Source organism: Callithrix jacchus, chromosome 20 (assembly GCF_049354715.1).
Source record: "Callithrix jacchus isolate 240 chromosome 20, calJac240_pri, whole genome shotgun sequence".
NCBI classification, from domain to species: domain Eukaryota; kingdom Metazoa; phylum Chordata; class Mammalia; order Primates; family Cebidae; genus Callithrix; species Callithrix jacchus.
The window spans coordinates 1,066,505-1,080,323 of NC_133521.1; the positions used below are offsets into that span (position 1 = coordinate 1,066,505).

Consider the following 13,819-nt stretch of genomic DNA (forward strand, 5'->3'; position numbering starts at 1 on the left):
GTATGTATGAATAAATAAATAAATAAATAAATAAATAAATAAATAAATAAATAAAATGAAAGTCAATCACTGGCCAAATGTGGGTGGCTCATATCTGTAAGCCCAGAATTTTGGGAGGCCAGGGCAGGTGGAGCATTCCAGGACAGGAGTCTGAGAGCAGCCTGGCCAATGTGGTGAAACGTCATCTCTACTACCTATGCAGAAATTAACTGGGCATCGTGGCAGGTGTCTGTAATCCCAGATTCTTGGGAGGCTGAGGCAGGCGGATCACCTAAGGTTAAGAGCTCAAGACCAGCCTGGCCAACAGGGTGAAACTCCAACTCTCTCATACAAAAATTAGATGGGCATGGTTGTTTGTGCCTGTAATCGCAGCTACATGGGAGGCTGAGGCAGGAGAACTGCTTAAACCCAGGAGGTGGAGGTTGCAGTGAGCTGAGATCACACCACTGCACTCCAGGATGGGCAACAGAGCAAAACTCCATCTCAAAACATAAGAAGAAGAAGAAAGAAAACATTTGCTATGGGGAGACCAGAAATGTGATCTGCTGGCAGTCCTTCCATTTTAGGAAATCTAAACAGTGTGAGTCCATCCTGTTTTGTCCCTCTCCACTTCAGAAACAAAACCAGTAACCGAATCCATTCCATTTCTTTCAAAAGACATCTAACAATTAAGAGATGATATGCATGGCTCCATACTCTAAAAGGAAACCTGATGTCCTGGGTATCACAGACAGTTGATGAATGCTTGTTCATTTGACTGCTGTAGACTTCAATAATAAACTGTTCAATGCACTATGCCAGATAAATATTGCATCTCAGAAGCAGAACAAATACTGTTATTTTAGTTCTGTCTACACATAAATGCAATATTTACACATATTTATAATGGGTTAATACAAACAAACGGAGTTAATTGTTCTAGAGAGTAATAGAATTTGGACAACGTGAATTCTCCTGTCCTGACACATAGTCAGTAGTTAGAGGCATTTTATTTCACGTGAAAGGTACCATTATAAAACCAACGGTAAGCATTAAATAATTATTGCACACGATCTTCTCATCTGAGTTAATACTGAAGACCTACCTCCTGAAGCTGGTTTATCAAGTTGTAAATCTTCACGTGTAGAATTAGTAAGTTCATGTCTGAAAGGTGAAAATAAACATTTACTATTCACTATGCAATATTCAGCAAAGTATTACCCACTAGTACATATTTAACATTTAATCATCAAGGGTGGTTTTGAAAAGAAAAGACAGGCTGGGGGCGATGGCTCAGACCTGTAATCCCAACACTTTGAAAGACCGAGGCAGGCAGATCACGGGTTGAATGTTTGAGACCAGCCTGGCCAACATGGTGAAACCCCGTCTCTATTAAAAACACAACATTTAGCCTGGAGTGGTGGCAGGTGCCTGTAATCGCAGCTACTCAGGAGGCTGAGGCAGGAGAATTGCGTGAAGCCAGGAAGCAGAGGTTGCTGTGAGCCAAGATCATACCACTGCAATCCAGCCGGGGTGACAGAGCAAGACTCTGTCTCAGGAAAGAAAAAATTAAGAAAAGGTCATCTGAATGCTTGAGCACAACTAAATCTACAGAGTAACAAAACAAAATAACAATTGCAAATTGTCTCATCAGGTGCTTCATGGAGCATGTGTCCTCACAAGTAAAGTGGTAACTTGGCAACATACAGCTCTTTTGAAGCATACTCCAAATATCTTTAATTGGATTCTTTAATACCACATTGCATTCAAGGCTATCTCCCGCTCAACATCTATAAACACAATCATATATTCCCTCATATGCTTTAAAAGTCTCAGGCCTAAAAACAAGACATGGATACCATTTTCTTCCATCTACCAAAGAAGGAAGGGAAGAGACAAAAGAGAGAGATAACCAGGTATGGTGGTTCATACCTGTAATCCCAGCAGTTTGGGAGGCCAAGGCAGGTGGATCACTTGGATCCAGGAGTTTGAAACCAGACTGGGCAACATAGTGAAACACTGTCTCTACTAAAAATACAAAAATTAGCTGAGTGTGGTGGCACGTCAAGGTAGTCCCAACTTCACAAGAGGCTGACATAAAAAGATCATGAGCGTCTGGGAGTTCGAGGCTGCAGTGAGCCATGATCACACCACTGCATTCCTGCCAGGGCGACATGGTGAGATCTTGCCTCAAAAGAAGAAATGCTGGTGAAAATGTAGAAACTGGAACCCACATACATTACTGGTGGGAACATAAAATGGTTGAACCACTTTGTTTGGGTGTTTCTTTTCTTGTCATTTTTATTTTATTTTTTTAAATAAAGACAGGGTCTTGCTATCTTGCCCAGACTGGTCTTTTTCAACTCATAGGCTCATGTGATCCTCACACCTCAGCCTCTCATGTGGCTGGGATTACAGATGTGAGTCACCACACCTGACTGGTAGAACAGCTTTGGAAAACAGTTTCTCAAAAGCCTGAATGCACACTATCATAGAATGCAACAATCTGTCTCCTAAGCATTTATCCCAGAGAAATAAAAATACATGTCCACACAAAATCCTGTACATGAATCTTCAGAGCAGTATTATTCATAATGGCCAATACATGAAAACAACCCAAATGTTCATCAACTGATGAACAGATTAATACAATGTGGTGTGACTCTACCATGAGTATATTGTTCAGCCAAAGAAGAAAAGAAATACTGACACATGCCATGACATGAAGAAACTCTGTAAACATTGTGCTAGGGGCGAAAAAAGAAAAAAAAAAGCCAGCCACCAAAGATCCCCACGTACTGCACAATCCTATTTCTATAAAAGGTCCAGATTATGCAACTCTATAGTGACAGAAAACAGATCAGCGGTTGCCTATGGGAACACAGGCGTATAGGGGGAGTAGGAACTGATGGCAAAGTAGTGTAGATTTCTCTATAGGGTAATGAAAACTTCTAAAGTTCATTGTGGTGACAGATGCACAGCTCCATGAACACTCTAAGGACCACTGAACCACATACTTTGATGAATCAATTGTAAGGTATGTTAACTATATTTCAATAAAGCTGTTATTTAAAATAAATAGGGGGCTGGGCACAGGTGGCTTGTACCTGCATATAATCCCAGAACTTTGGGAGGCTGAGGCAGGAGGATCACTTAAGGCCAGGAGTTAAAGACCATCCTGGGCGACACAGCATGATCCCATCTCTACAACAAAAAATAAAAACATTAGCTTTGTGTGCTGGTGTACATCTGTAGTCCCAGCTACTCAGGAGGCGAGGCAAGAGAATCAGTTGAACCTGAGAGGCAGAGGCTGCAGTGAGCCACTGCGCTCCAACCTGAACAACAGAGTGAGAATCTGCTTTAATAAAAAAAGTAAAAATGAATTTACTAATCCCTGCTCTGAAGCCACATCCAAACAGAACTCTAAAAAAAAAAACATTCAAGCAATTTACATGGTGCTATTTATATACAGATCTCCCATGCACCTCTGAATGTAACATTTAAATATTTTGCAACAGGATGGCTGGGAGTGGCTCAAACCTGTGCATGGCGGTGCATGGCCGTAGCCCTAGACACTACTTGGGAGACTGAGAAAGGAGGGTAACTTGAGCTCAAGAATTCTAGCCCAGCCCAGAAAACATAACACCACCCTGTTTCTTTAAAAAGAAAAGTCAGGGAGCTCACTAATAAATTACTTCGGTGCGATCAACAACTGCTATCACAACACTACCACAAACTCCAAAATGATATCTATTGCCAGACCTTTCTCCTTACTTCTGCACTCATTTACCAAACTGCCTCCTCCACTTCCACAACTCAACTTGAATGTCAACTTGAAATTGATTAATTTATTTATTTATGTGTTATCAGACTGGCTTTCCTCTAACATCTAAAGAGTTGTCTTAAATTCTTACTTCATGTTATTAGCATCAAATCTGAAGGGATCTAGTGTAGGAGCTCTCTGACATAAGAAACACGTGTTTGTGAGAAATCACACAAGTGAAATAATCATAGCTATAACAAGAAATACGCCCATAAATAAATAACAGTAAAAGGTTAGAAGCTTTCCGTCATACTAGAGAGTAATGTTAAATCAAATTATTCTGTTAATCCAACAAGAAAATATATAAACCTAATTCTGACAAACTTTCTATAAAATAAAAAAGAACCATTTGTTGGGGTTGAAAGTGAAAACTGGAAGTTTTAGAAAGAGGTCAGACCAACTGGAGAATGTGCTCATCACGCATCACCAAGGCTGTCCCAATCACACCCTCTGCCTCGTTATGCCCCCTATTCCACTTAATTCTTTCCCAGACCATAACCCCTTCTCCATAGTAAATATGGACCATAACTCCATATTTACTATGGAGATACTTCCATAGTAAATATCTCCTACTTACTACATATTTCCCCAGCAGATTAAATGCTCCGGAATGCATGGGGCAGGGCACTGTCTTCCACACTGCCCAGTTTCCAACACCTGACTCACAGCTACCAAATCACTTCAGGATTATGAGGTTGGAAGTAGTGATTATTTCCTCAATACTTGCAGTGGTTCACAGCAATGAAAATCCTAAGATTTCCTTTCCCCTTTCGGGGACCATAAAGACGGTAGCAATACTATCAGAGGCATTTGAACCAGAGCAACTCCATCTACAATAGGAGCTGGGTACAATGAGGCTGAGACCTACTGAGTTGCATTCTCAGATAGCTAAGGCATTCTGAGTCACAGGCTGAGGAAGGAAGTCAGCACAAGATACAGTTCATAAAGACCTTGCTGATAAAATGGGTTGCAGTAAAGCGGCCAGCCAAAACCGAGATGGGGACGAGAGTGGCCTCTGGTCGTCCTCACTGCCACTACACTCCCACCAACACCATGTCAGTTTACAAATGTCATGGCAACGTCTCAAAAAGGAAACATAAAAATAATCCATTCCTTGCCGGGCACGGTGGCTCACACCTGTAATCCCAGCACTCTGGGAGGTCAAGGTGAATGGCTCACCTTAGGTCAAGAGTTTCACAGCAGCCTGACCAACATGGTGGAACCCCCATCGCTACTGCAAATGGAAAATAAAATTAGCTGGCTGTGGTGGTGCACACCTGTGATCCCACCTACTTGGGAGGCTCAGGCAGACGAATCACTTGAGAACCTGCTTGAGAAGTAAACAAGACAGGCATGATCTGGGCTGTCAGAGCCACTGTGCTGAAGCAGGAGGAAAAAGTCAGCCAACAGCGCTCTGTGGAAAATGAAAGGTGGATGAGCCAGTGAGCCTCGAGGCTGAGGTGAGACAGTGCTAAGTGAAGACCTCTCCAACATGGTGATGTTTCAACTGTGATGCTAATAGAAAGGAGACGCACAGAAAGCCCTCAACTAACAGCAGTCCACAAACATCAGCCCTCAGCGCAACAGTGCCAGGAGGCTGTGACCTGAGAAGAAGAAAAGCACACAAATGACCAGAGTGCCTGGAACAGAGCAAGCAATCCACAGACCGCATGTGGGAAAAGCAGAGGAACGGCAGAGGGCAGCTCACCCACGCCCCTGCAGACCCAATCAGGGGCTGTGACGTTTACTCCAAGTACAGTGGAAGGCACTACATATGACAGTCCAGAGAATGACAGGCTCCACCTCCTACTTTCAATGAGCCTGACCTGGCTGCTCTGTGGCATGGCTCTAACAGCACTGGAGGGCAGTGGAGGAGGATGGAATAGAACCTGGGCTTTGTGTTCGGCTAGAGTCTGCAGGCCTTGCTAGGCTGGATACGGAAAGGGAGACAATCATACCTCAGAGTAACTCCTGGGCATCTATCTGGCTTGGGCAGCCGGTAGACCGAGAGGAGCTCATGGAGAGGGAAATGGGGACTTGGTCTGGGACACACGAAGCCTGAGGAGGGGTCAAGCAGATAGGTCAATATAGAGGCCTGGTATGAGGAGCATCTTCAGGGCCAGGAATGAGAGTCTCAAAGACACAGACAATATAATATTTTTAAGAGGAGGGCAGCGTGGGATTATCTGTAAGTAAGACACAGTAAGAAGAGAGAAAGAGGCTGGGCAAAGTGGCTCATGCCTGTAATGTGAGCACGTGGAAAGGCCAAGGAAGGCAGATCACGAGGTCAGGAGTTCGAGAACACCCTGGCCAACATGGTGAAACCCCATCTCTACTAAAAACATAGAAAAATTAGCCAGGCATAGTGGCAGACATCTGTAATCCCAGCTACTCAGGAGGCTGAGGCAAGAGAATCGCTTGAACCAGGGAGGAAGAGGTTGCAGTGAGCCAAGACTGCACCACTGCACTCCAGCCTGGGTGACAAGGAAACATTCTATCAGAAAAGAAAGAAAGAGAAAGAAAGAAAAAAAGAAAGAAAAGGAAAGAAAGAAAAAGAAAGAAAGAAAGAAAAAGAAAGAAAGAAAGAAAGAAAGAAAGAAAGAAAGAAAGAAAGAAAGAAAGAAAGAAAGAAAGAAAGAGCAAGCTAGCTCAGGATGAATTTGCTGGCTGGCACTCTCTGGTCTAGAGAGGATGAGGGCAGGGGCCTTGAGAGACTGAAAATGAGACAGAGAGAGCCAAGGAAGAGTCCACATAATTAGAACATTTCATAAAAAATGGGGGGCAGAGAACAATAACCTAGAATTCTGTTGAGAAGCAGAATGAAAATGGGGCCGAGAGCAACTCTGGGTGGCAAAAGGTCTTGAGTGAAAAATTAAAACTAAGTATTTTGAAGTGTTGATGAATTATTTAAGGAACAAGATAGAAAAGACAGGTTGGCTGAGGTTGTACCTTCAAATGCCCAGTGGTGGCTACTGCCAAAGCTCTCTCCGTTAGTACAGAGTGGCACCCAGGCACAGGTAAAGCCCAAAGAAAAGAGGCTTCCCAATGGTGTCAATCCTCCTGCAGAAAACCTTTGACTCTATAGAAACATTGACTCAGTAAGAAGCATATGTGCTTCCATTTCCCGACTCTCTCCTCTTACATAGGATTAAAATTTCCATAATCCATGCATATTAAAAACTGTAGGATGGCCAGGCATGGTGGCTCACATCTGTAATTCCAGCAATTTGGGACGCTAAGGCAGCTGAACCACCTGAGGCCAGGAGTTTGAGACCAGCCTGACCTACAAGGCAAAGCCCTGTCTCTACTGAAAATATAAAAATAGCCAACTGTGGTGGTCATGCCTATAATCCCAGGTAGTCGGGAGGCTGAGGCAGGAGAATCACTTCAAACTGGGAGGCAGAGGTTGCAGTGAACTGAGATCCCGCCATTGCACTCCAGCCTGGGTGACCGAATGAGACTCCATCTAAATTTAAAAAAAAGTAAAGTAAGAGAGTCCAGGTGTAGTGGCTCATGCCTGTAATCCCAGCATGTTGAGGAGAGAATGAATCAACCCAGGTCAGGAGTTTCAGGCTACCCTGGCCAGAATGATGAAACCCCATCTCCACTGAAAATACAAATATTAGCCAGGCATGGTGGCAGGTGCCTACAATCCCAGCTATTTGAAAAGCTGAGGCAAGACAAACGCTTGAACCTAGGAGGTGAAGGTTGCAGTGAGCCAAAACAGTGCCACTCTGCAGTCCAGCCTCAGCAACAACACTGGAACTCCATCACCAAAAAAAAAAAAAAAAAAAAACAAAAAAAAAAAAAAAAACACCAGTAAGCGAAAGCCTGAGCTGAGTCCTACTCATTGTATTTACTTTCCTAAGATAAAACATGAAAAACATTACCACCGGGTGTGGTGGCTCACATCTCTAATGCCAGCACTTTGGGAGGCCAAAATGTGGGAATCACAGAATGAGGAGTTCAAGACAAGCCTGGCCAACATGGTGAAATCCATCTCTACTAAAAAAATATAAAAATTAGCCATACATGGTGGTGTGTGCCTGTAATCTCAGCTACTCGGGAGAGTGAGGCAAGAGAATTACTTGAATCTGGGAGGCGGATGTGGCAGAGAGCCACTGTACTCCATCCTGGGTGACAGAGCAAGACTCCATGTAAAGAAAACAAAACAAAACAAAAGACATCACTCAGTAATATACTTTGAAGGAGGAAAAAGAGGCTTACCAAATTTTTTGCAGAAAAGCTGATCCACTGTCTTTCTTCATTTGGTGATTCTGGCACAGTGTTCTTCCTTTGCTGTCGAAACACAAAAATACACGTTTTCCAAATGGAATGGGTTCACTAATTTGGGTTGTTAAATATTGTTATTATTATTATTTTTTTTTAAGATAGGGTTTCACCATGTTGGTCAGGCTGGTCTTGAACTCCCGACCTCAGGTGATCCACCCACCTTGGCCTTCAAAGTGCTTGATTACAGGTGTGAGCCACCATGCCCAGCCTAAATATTATTACTATAAAATAGGCAGTATTTTTTCGTTCCTGTGACTAAAATTATTTCTAAGATTCCAGAATGTACTTACTACTGAAACAGTGATAACACTGAACAGAAAGAGGAAGAACCAGACATTCATTAAAGCTGGAAAAAAGCAGAACTCGGTGTGCTCAAGAACAGCTAGCAGGCCAGGCACAGTGGCTCACGCCTGTAATCCCGGCATTTTGGGAGGCCGAAGCAGACAGATCACCTGAGGTCAGGAGTTCAGGAGCAGCCTGGCCAACATGGTGAAACCCCATCTCTATTACAAATACAAAAATTAGGCAGCCACGGTGGCAGGTGCCAGGAATCCCAGCCACTTGAAACATGAAGTAGGAAGATTTGCTTGAACCCAGAAGGTGGGAGGATACAGAAAGCTGAGATCATGCCGCTGCACTCCAGCATGGGGAACCCAGAAAAATTCCATCTCAATAAACAAACAAACAGGCAGACAGACAGACAGACAGCTAGCAGGCGACATTTGCTATGGGGAGACTAGGGACATATCTTGCTGGCAATCTAAAATTTAGATTTTAGTAAATCTAAACAGTTTAATTCCATTCTGTTTTGTCCCCATACCACGCCAGAGCCAAAACCAGTGAGAAAATCAATTCGATTTCTTTGAAAATGCATCTAACAATTAAGACATGATATGTATGGCTCCACACTCTGAAAGGAAACCTTCTTATGTTCTGGGTATCGTGAGGATTTGACGAATGCTTCCTCAGTTGACTGGCATAGACTCGGAACAATAAACTGTTTGTTGCACTGTGCCAAATAAATCTTACATCTGACAAGTAGGACAAAGATTGTTGTTTTACTTCTGTCTACCCATTTATCCACTATCTACACATATTTATAATGGGTTAATACAAAGAAAATGAGTTGACTGTTTTAGAGAGTATTGGAATTTTGACAACATGAATTCTCTTATCCTGGAAAATAATTAATAGTTAGAGATGTATTATTTCAGGTGGAAGCTAACATTAAAGAAATCAATGTTAATCATTAAATAATTATTGCACATAATCCTCTCATCTGACTTAAGACTGAAGACATACCTCCTGAAACTGGTGTATCAAGCTGTAAATCTTCAGTTATTGAATTCATAAGTTCATGTCTGAAAGGTGAGAATATTTAATATTCACTAGGCAATATTTAGCAAAGGAATATCCATTAGTACGTATTTAATCACCAGGGGTGGTTTTAAAATGAAAAGACAGGCTGGGCACAGTAACTCCTGCCTATAATCCCAACACTTTGGAAAGCTGAGGCAGACAGATCACAAGGTCAAAAGTTTGAGACCAACCAGGCCTACATGGTAAAACCCCATCTCTACTAAAAACACACAGCTTAGCTGGGCATGGTGGCAGGCACATGGAATCACAGCTACTCGGGAGGCTGAGCTGGAGAACTGCTTGCACCCAAGACGGGGAGGTTGCAGTGAGCTGAGATCACATCACAGCACTACAGCCTGGGTGACAGAGCAAGACTCCCTTTCATAAAAAGAATTAAGAAAAGACAATCTGAATGCCTGAGCACAACTAAATCTTCAGTTGAGGTTTCTAAAGAGTAACAAAAAAAAAAAAATTGCAAATTGCCTCAGAAGTTGCTTCATGGAGGATGTGTCCTCACAAGTAAAGTGGTAACTTGGCAACACGCAGCTCTTTGAAGTATACTACAAATATCTCAAGTGGGATACTTTAATATTGCATTGCATTCAAGACCATTTTCCTCTACATATCTACAAAAAGAATCATATCGTCCCATATATGCTTTAAAAATCTCAGGACTAAAAGCAAGACATGGGTACTATTTTCTTCAGCAAAAGTAGCACAACATTGTAAAAGAAAATGTAAGTTGCAGCCAGCCAGGTGTGGGCGGTGTTCGTGTTTCAAAAGCTAACACTGGCATGACTGACTCAAGGCTGGACCCAGATAAATTAAAAAGGGGAAGATAAAAAATACAGAAAATAGGCTGGGCACAGAGGCTCATGCCTGTAATCCCAGCACTTTGGAAGGCCAAGGAAGGCGTATCACATGGTCAGGATTTTGAGGCCAGCCTGGCCCATATGGAGACTGAGGCAGGAGAACTGCTCGAACCCAAGAGGCAGAGGTTGAAGTGAGCCGAGATCATGCCACTACACTCCAGCCAAGGCAACAAGAGTGAAAACTCTGTCTCACAAAGGAAAAAACATTCCTTTGGGAAGTCCTTCGACATAAAGATCTTCAACGTGAGACTGGCGAAAAGGGTATAGGATCATCAACAGACCATTGGCTTTGACTGCTTGAGCTATAAGGACAAAAAGAAAGAGGGAGATCATTTCAACACAATCTGTATCGCTCTTTAACTTTTTATTTTTCAGATGGAGTCTCGCTCTGTCACCAGGCTGAAGGGAAGTGGCACAATCTCAGCTCACTGCAACCTCCGTGTCCCAGGTTCAAGTGATTCTCCTGCCTAAGCCTCCTGAGTAGCTGGGACTACATGTGCCCGCCACCATGCTCAGCTAATTTTTATACTTTTAGTAGAGACGAAATTTCATCACGTTTGCCAGGATGGCCTCGATCTCCCGACCTCGTGATCCACCTGCCTTGGCCTCCCAAAGTGCTGGGATTACAGGCAGGAGCCACTGAGCCAGGCATTGCTCTTTAACTTTTATAATTTGATGTTTACTTCTGTTATTGTAATTCAGTCCAAAGAAAAATAGTGTGAGGAAAATAAAAATGACACCAAGAATGCTAATATTCTGTTCATCAAAGGTTGCAGGAAATATCCCACTACAGTCAGGCAGGGTGACTTACCTCTGTAATCCTAGCACTTGGGAGGCCAAGGCAGGTGAATCGCCTGAGGTCAGGAATTGGAGACCAGGCTGGCCAACATGGCAAACCACATCTCTTGAAAAACACAAAAATTAGCCAGATTTGGTGGTGAGTGCTTGTAATCTTAGCTACTTGGGAAGCTGAGATAGGAGAATCACCCAAACCCAGGAGGCAGAGGTTGCAGTGAGCTAAGATCACCCCATTGCACTCTAGCATTGGGTGTCAAGAGCAAAACTCCAGCTCAAAAAGAAAAGATAGGTAGATCCCACTACTTTAAGGCAATGGAGATACAGTCAGACTTTGTAGAGAAATCTGAACCACATTATAAAGTGAGAAAAGCATACCAGCTAGTATTATATAATACATATAGTATGGAATGGGAGAGGTAGTATTTTCAAAACATAAACATTAGTGTAACCTTATTGGACTTATAAAAACAATTTTTTTAAATAACAGAAACAGAAGATTCCATGAACTGCAACTTTTAAGCTGGCATTTATTTACTCAAGGTTCAACTAATAGAACAGCTTTAAAAAGTCAAGAGCTGGGCTGGGCATGGTGGCTCACACCTGTAATCCCCACATCTTGGGAAGCTGAGGGAGGCAAATCACCTGAGGTACACTGTTCCAGACTAGCCTGACTAACATGAAAAAAACCCCATCTCTAATGAAACATAAAATTAACTGTGGCATATGCCTGTAATCCCAGCTAGTCTGGAGGCTGAGACAGAAAAATACCTTGAACCCAGGGAGTTGCAGAGGTTGAAGTGAGTCGAGATTGAGCTATTGCCCTACAGCCAGGGCAACAAGAGCAAAACTCCATCTCAAAAAAAAGTCAAGAGTTAGCCAGGTGGGAGTGGCTCACACCTGTAACCCCGGCACTGTGGGAGGCCAAGGTGTGTGGATCACTGAGGTCAGGAGTTTGAGACTAGCCTGGCCAACATGGTGAAACCCCATCTCTACTAGAAATACAAATTAGCCAGGTGTGGTGGTGCTTGCCTCTAATCCCAGCTACTCAGGAGGCTGAGACAGAATGGCTTGATCCAGGCAGGCAGAGGTTGCAGCGAGCCAAGATCATGCCACTGCACTCTAGCTTGGGCAACAGAGTGAGACTCCATCTCCAAAAAAAAACCATAAAGAGGAAAGGTCTACGTCTGGGCGTTGGGTGGGGGACTGCTGACCAAACTGGAAACTTTCTTCAGGTGGGGTTGTTTGTTTTGAGATTGAGTCTGGCTCTCTCTCCCAGGCTGGAATGCAGTGGCACACTCTTGGCTCACTACAACCTCCGCCTCCCCCTCTTCAGGTTCAAACAGTTCCCATGTCTTAGCCTCCTAAGTCGCTGAGATTACAGGCATGTGCCACCACACCAGCTAGTCATTTTTTTTTTTTTTTTTTTTGCAGAGACAGGGTTTCACCATGTTGACCAGGCTGGTCTCAAACTTCTGACCTCAAGTGATCTGCCCACTTTGACCTCCCAAAATGCTGGGATTACAGACATGAACCACTGTACCCAGCACCTTGAGGTGGGTTTTGAGGCTTCACTACGATACTAGTTTCCTGTTTCTGCTGCAACGAATTACCGCACACACTTAGAGCTTAAAATGATGTAGATGTATCTGGGCATGGTGGCTTATGCCTGTAATCCAACACTTTGGGAGGCTGAGGCGGGTGGATCACCTGAGGTCGGGAGTTCGAGACCAGCCTGACCAACATGGAGAAACTCCATCCCTACCAAAAATACATAAATAGCTGGGTCTGGTAGTGCATGCCTGTAATCCCAGCTACTCAGGAGGCCGAGGCAGGAGAATTGCTTCAACCTGGAAGGCAGAGGTTGCAGTGAGCCGAGATGGTGCCATCACACTCCAACCTGGGTAAAAAGAGCGGAGCTCCATCTAAAAAAAAAAAAAAACAAAAAAATGAAGCAACACAGATGTATTCCCTTACAGTTCTGAAGGCCAGAATTCTAAAGTCAGTCCCACTGACTCAAGGTGGGAGCAGGGCAGGCACCTTCCCAGGCTCTGTAGGAGAATGAGTTTCCTGGCCCCAGAGGCTTCCTGCAGTCCTCAGCTTGTGCTGCCCTTCTTGAATGACTTGAGGTTCCTGCTTCCAACACTACACTTCCCGTCGCTCTCCATCACCTGCTCTGTTCTGATAAGGATCTGGGTGAGTACATCAACCCCACTGTGACAAGCCAGAATAATCTTCCTGGCCAAAAGTCCTGAACTTCATTATATTTGCAAAGCCCCTTTTATCATACAAAGTCATGTTCACAGGTTCCTGGGATTAGGTTATGAGCATCTTGGGGGGTCACTCTCAGCCTATTACAGGTATGCTGCAAAACTATTAGACCTTCCTGGTGTTTCAGTGATTGGAAGGAAAAGGGTTGGGATTTTTGCTTTGGGGTTTCTCTGAAACTTGGTTTTTTTCTTCTTTTTTGAGATGGAGTCTTGCTGTTTTGCACAGGCTGGCTGCAGTCTTCATTCCCTGCAACATTTGTCTCCTGGGTTCAAGTGATTCTTCTACCTCAGCCTCCTGAGTAGCTGGGACTACAGGTACCTGCCACCATGTCTGGCTAAGTTTTGTATTTTTGGAGGAGATGGGGACATGGAGGGGGTAGTGGAAGGTGGGGGAGAGGACGGAAGTTTCTGCTATGTTGCCCTCAGCT

The 13,819-nt window shown here is 43.7% G+C and overlaps 3 long non-coding RNA genes across 67 annotated transcripts in view; 1 reads left to right on the plus strand and 2 right to left on the minus strand.

Moving 5' to 3' along the window:
- LOC144580570 (uncharacterized) overlaps positions 1–13,819 on the minus strand; it is a 185,573-nt gene that overhangs the window by 27,082 nt on the left and 144,672 nt on the right. For 49 of the 50 annotated variants that reach the window (XR_013530395.1, XR_013530390.1, XR_013530393.1 and 46 more), the window contains one exon: positions 1,085–1,143. The exons of the other annotated variant lie outside the window; for it this stretch is intronic. This is a non-coding gene — a long non-coding RNA (uncharacterized LOC144580570). The remainder of the gene's footprint in view (positions 1–1,084; positions 1,144–13,819) is intronic. 50 annotated transcript variants of the gene reach the window in all.
- On the minus strand, positions 1,151–11,369 carry LOC144580573 (uncharacterized). Its single transcript, XR_013530428.1, has 6 exons — positions 11,138–11,369; positions 9,398–9,456; positions 8,030–8,101; positions 5,761–5,860; positions 3,087–3,183; positions 1,151–1,528 (listed from the first exon to the last, which is right to left on the minus strand). It is a non-coding gene; the product is annotated as an uncharacterized LOC144580573 (long non-coding RNA).
- The window catches only part of LOC128929546 (uncharacterized), a 40,644-nt gene continuing 39,150 nt past the window's right edge, over positions 12,326–13,819 (plus strand). For 13 of the 16 annotated variants that reach the window (XR_013530413.1, XR_013530403.1, XR_013530407.1 and 10 more), the window contains exons 1-2: positions 12,326–12,677; positions 13,101–13,706. This is a non-coding gene — a long non-coding RNA (uncharacterized LOC128929546). The remainder of the gene's footprint in view (positions 12,678–13,100; positions 13,707–13,819) is intronic. The other 3 variants (XR_013530404.1, XR_013530402.1, XR_013530401.1) reach the window with 3 other exon arrangements.